At 34.8% G+C, this 5,494-nt stretch overlaps 1 long non-coding RNA gene across 1 annotated transcript; it reads right to left on the reverse strand.

Moving 5' to 3' along the window:
* Nucleotides 1-4,368: 4,368 nt before the first annotated feature.
* On the reverse strand, nt 4,369-4,977 carry LOC128042301 (uncharacterized). The gene is made up of 2 exons (XR_008197471.1): nt 4,614-4,977; nt 4,369-4,517 (listed from the first exon to the last, which is right to left on the reverse strand). It is a non-coding gene; the product is annotated as an uncharacterized LOC128042301 (long non-coding RNA).
* Nucleotides 4,978-5,494: the final 517 nt, after the last annotated feature.

The following is a 5,494-nucleotide window of genomic DNA, read 5'->3' on the forward strand; positions in this document are numbered from 1 at the left end:
GTTTATAATTTAAAGAGTTTATAGTTTGTGAATTTTTAGAAGATATTTTAGAAGAAGAAGAAGATATTGTGATTTTTTGTTATTAATTATTAATTATAAATTATATATATTTAGTGTTTATAGTTTGGATTAGTATTTTGTATGAATATTCTAATTTTTGTATGAATATTGTAATTTTGTATGAACATTGTAATTATTTTATAATTAAATTTTTATTTATAGTTTTGGATTAGTATTTTGTATGAATATTGTAATTTTGTAATTTTGTATGAATATTGTAATTTCGGATATATTGTAATATTGTAATTTTTGTATGAATATTGTAATTATTTTATAATTAATTATTTAGTAGTTTAGGATTATGTTATAAATTTTGTGTTTGTAATTATTTAAAATTTAATTTATTAGTAATTTAGGATTAAGCTATAAGTGGTTGTGTTTAGTTTAGTATTTGGTGAGTTTAACATATAAGTTTATAAAAAATTAAATATCATTTTATTAAAAGTTTAATTATAACTGACTTTTTAATCATATAGTTGTTAACTCATTTAATGTAACTTTTATATAATTTAATTTTATTTGATGTTGTATTTATTTAACAATGTTTATTGATTTTTGAAACAAATTAATTGAATTCATTTTTTTTAATTGCAGATTTGCAGGAAATGGGTTCTCTGATTAATAATAATAATCACATATCAAGTACTATTAATGAGATGGTAATAAAATTTTTATTTGATACTCATGTTATTTGCTGAATTAAATTATATTGTATTAACTATTTTGCTAATTTAATAATGTCAGGGTTCGTACCGCATATTGAGGGGTCGTGTTAATAGTGTAGGGTTTCAGCCAGATGAACGCCTAATACCATACTTAAAGTTAGCCGGGTTCGGATCAGCGGCATTGATCCGGACTTTTGATCTGCAATACGACTTGATTTCCACTTTAGTCGAGCGATGGCATCCTAAGACCCACACATTTCATTTGTCGTGCGGAGAGTGTACCGTCACTCTAGAGGATGTTGCAGTACAGCTCGAACTTCCCATAGACGGGAATGCGGTCACGGGCGTAAGTTCAATCTCTAGGCCGGCTACCCTTTGCAATGAATTACTTGGAAGCTCACCAAGTGAGGGGAAATTTACCAGTTTGAGATTTTCATGACTAAAGGCCAATTTTGAGCATTTGCCAATTACTGCTAATGAATGAGAGGTGATGCAGGCTGTTCGAGCTTACATTATGCACCTTATAGGGGGTGTACTCATGTCGGATGCAAACGGTAGTAAGGTCCACTTAATGTACTTATCCCTATTATCCAATTTGCATAACACTCATTCATACAGTTGGGGGTCCGCAGTTTTAGCCATGATGTATCGCGAACTTTGTCGGACGACAGATCCTTCTGCGGTTGACATAGGCAGATGCCTCATACTACTGCAGTGATGGGCACTTTACCGGATGCCATTCTTGGTATCCATTAGTCATCAATCATATATATTTCCACTTGTTAATAGATGATGAATTTTTACTCGTTATAATAATTAGTTGACTTTTTTATATTATATTATTCTAACAATTTGTTTTCGTAGGTGGAGTACTAATCCGGGTATCGGGAAGTCATACACAGTTCCGATATACCGTCTAATGATTGAGAATCATGCTGGAGAGGGGGTAAGTTTTTCGAATATAAACTTAATTTTATTATTTTATCTCACTCGACCCGCGTTAATATAACAACATTATTAACTATGTAGTTCATTTGGATGTCGTATTATGTTCCAGAAATTATGGCAGTTATCCCCTCATCTGCCCACGTCCACTCAAACCTATGGTGCATTAGCGCATCCATTATCAATTTTAACGTAGTAGAGTGGTATCATGGCAATCGAGTACTTCGGCAGTTCGGTTGCATACAGTATATCCCGACACTGTCAATACAATTGAGGGAGATCCATGGGATGAGCAAGAGGGGGAGGTATGGAGATAATTGGGGAGAAGTGCACGAAGAGTGTATTACGATGTGGAACAACCGGTTCGGGAGGGTACCTCAAATGGATCGTGCTCTGGATTTGTAGCCCTCATTAGAGTACATACAGTAGTATTGTGAGATAGGGAAACCATTTCTGTTTGGTGGGCGGTCGATGGTAGTCCCTCCGCATACAACACGAATTACGCAACCCCTTCCAGATCCGCATCATGCACCAGAGCCAGAGCCAGAGCCAGTGCCAGAGACGGAACTACATTCTAGGGATAGTTCTTATCATCCAGGATTGGGGGCGACGATCTTCTGTCATACGTGTTGAAGTTCATGTGTGAGGCCCAACCAATTTTAATATCTCCCACATCTACGACTTCTGGATAAATGCAGCTCGTATCCGCCAATTGCAGCCTTCTGCCGACCTTCAACTCTCTCCAACATATAATGTTGGTTTAGACTCGATGACTTTGTAATCTACTGATATATTCATGCTATACCGCTTAATAGAAAATATGCATTCTTCCTTACTTTCAAATCTCTGGCCCACGCACAATTCCTCTGGATTAGAATATACGCCCATTTGGTTAGCAAGTAGTATTTCAAGGTACTCCAGAAACTCAACTGCCCGTGCCGTATCGGGGTCTATCCGAGACATGTGTGCCCCAAGATTATTGTGTATCACAATACGACAAATCTGGTTTCCGACTGAAGACGCGTTAATGTTTCCACCTTATTCACGCCTTCGTCGTCAATATCATCCGGGACCTCGTCTACGTCGGGATCACTCTCACTATCCACTTCGTAATCAACAGGATCACTATTATAGTATACATCATCACCAACCACATCAGTCTCGGCTGCAGCATTAAGATCAATATCGATCCCGTGTATAGTTGATCGACTATCAACATATGATACCGGAACCACTATACACGGCACTTGAACTCTATCTTCTTCACCTAATGGAGTGGGATCTTCAGTTGCCTCCACATCGGCTAACTCAGCAAATAACTGAATAGGTGTATTTTTGTTACTCTGATTTCCACAATAAAGAGCAACCATTGTCTTCACGTCTTCATCGTCTACAAGTTCCATTTCGGTAAATTTTATTAGATCTGTTGAAACTGGAAACTTGTAGAAAACTTTTGATATCATTCTCCCACAACGTCTATAAATTTTTTCACTAATTTTTTCCTTCATATCATCAAACGAGATATTTCTATTAAATTTCATTGCTACTTGTTTGCGACATTCAAATATACGTCCCATGGTTGTTGTTAAAATTTCTCTATCGAAATAAACGCATACAAAAACCGATTCTCCATTTTCAATACTAGATCATAAAAAGAATTTCAAATTTCTTAAAACAGTTTGAAATGTAAAAAATTACATAAAATTTTAATGCAAAATTTTTCATTCGAAGCTAACAAAATTAATAACCTAACAAAATAACTTTCAAATAATAAAATTACTAGCAAGACTCTACATTTTATTTAAAAAGAAATAAACCAAAATACCTTATCCTTTTTCTTCTTTTCCTTTTTTTTTTCTTCTGTCTTCCTTCTTATTTCTTTCGTTTCTCTGGTAAAAATTATGATTGTCTTGGGGGTATATATAGGGAAAAATTAGACCATTGGCGCCTCTCAACATGGCACCACTAATGGCGCCTCTCAGATAGGCACCACCATTGGCGCCTCTGAGATAGGCGCCAATACTATGTATTATACATGTCATATACTGACCCGAGAAAATTTTTAATTATATTTTATAAAAAAATTTAATATAAAATATTCATTGGCGCCTATTTAATAGGCGCCATTAAAAAAATAATAGTTTTTTATTCATTGGCGCCTCTAAGATAAGCACTAATGCAAAAAGTAACCCATTTTTGTAAATAATTTTTCTGACATCCTATTTCAGTACAAAAAAATTTTTACCCTATTTTAGTAAAAAACCCTACTGTTGCATGTTTAATAGGTAGTGCTAATAAAGTATGGAACGAGGAGGTTATCCGCAATACCTTTGAGCTGGATGATGCGAACAGAATCCTGCAAATTCCACTTGCGAGGGAGGAGCATGTTGACTTGGTAATATGGCGCGGTGAGCCCTCGGGTATGTTCTCGGTAAGAAGCGCCTAGAAACTATTACAGACCTAGAGCACTACCCCTAATTTTAATGACTTACAGATTACAACAAAATAATTCTACAAACAATTGTGGGATCTACAACTTCCCAATAAAATTATAATAATGCTATGGAGAGTGTTTTGGAATTTCATCCCCACGATGGTCAACCCATATGTCAAAAGTTTGACTCAAAGCAACAAGTGTTCTAGATGTAAGGTGAGAATTGAGACTTAATGGCATGTCTTTGGCAAATTCCCTACTTCAGTAGAAATATGGCAAATTTTAAATTTTGAATGGGTAATTACAATACAACATCCAGACTATTTTGAATGGCTTACCTAGGTATTTGGAAAAAGTACGGAATCCAAATGACGCTTGGTTTGTGGTCAATCTGGTTTGACAGAAATAGGAACCTGTATGAAGGTAAAACTCATTCAGTTATAGGCATAGCTGATTTCACCAAAAAACTACATTCGTGAACTTGATTACTTGACAAAGAGAAAGACTACCTTTGATGGTGAGAAGGAGAACTAGAAAACACCTAAATGACGGAACATTAAAATCAGTTTTGATGCCTTGTTCAACTACCAAGGTTTTAAGTCAGCTTCGGGAATAGCGGCACGAAACATGAAAGGAGAAGTTCTGGTCTCTAAATCTCGTCTGCACACTGCGGTTGACACGGCCTTTGATGTAGAAGACCTCGCCTATCTCGAAGTCGTGCTCACGGGAATTGAGTTGGGTTTAACAGAAGTAATAGTGGAAGGGGATTCCAAATCCATCATTAGCAAATACAAAACAAGATAAGTGGATAAATCATAAATTAGTGCTCACATCCAAACATTCAGAAGGAAAATGAAAGATTTCGGTCATTAGTTTTCCATTTTGCTCCCAGGTCAGCTAATCAATTATCCGATAACCTAGCCACGACGAGTTTAAACAGGATTTTGGACTGGTGGTCTTTAGCTCGGTTGGTCTTTTTCTTTTGTTTGGTTTTGTTTTGTTTCAATAATAATATCCCAATTTGATTTCAAAAAAAAAAATTAGTCTCTTTATTTTACATATATTAAAATTTATATTTAATTATTAGTATTGATAAAATCTTCTAATGTGACATTTTGAAATAAAAAATACTCATCTTTTGTTGTTGTTTAAAAAAATGATGTCGTAATGAATTTGAATTTAACAACCTTTTGACTTGCATTTTTAAATCTAAAAAATAAAAGAACTAATTTCCTTTAAGAAACTAAATTTCAAATATATGAAAAATATAAATATCTAAAGCATATTTTGACATATTTAGTGCATTGTCATTTTATAAATCTTGTTGTACCCCTCCTAGAGCATGACACATGGCGAGCTATTAGACAACTTCCATGAACCTTCCGTGGAG

The sequence above is a fragment of the Gossypium raimondii genome, chromosome 7, assembly GCF_025698545.1.
Source record: "Gossypium raimondii isolate GPD5lz chromosome 7, ASM2569854v1, whole genome shotgun sequence".
Lineage (NCBI taxonomy): Eukaryota > Viridiplantae > Streptophyta > Magnoliopsida > Malvales > Malvaceae > Gossypium > Gossypium raimondii.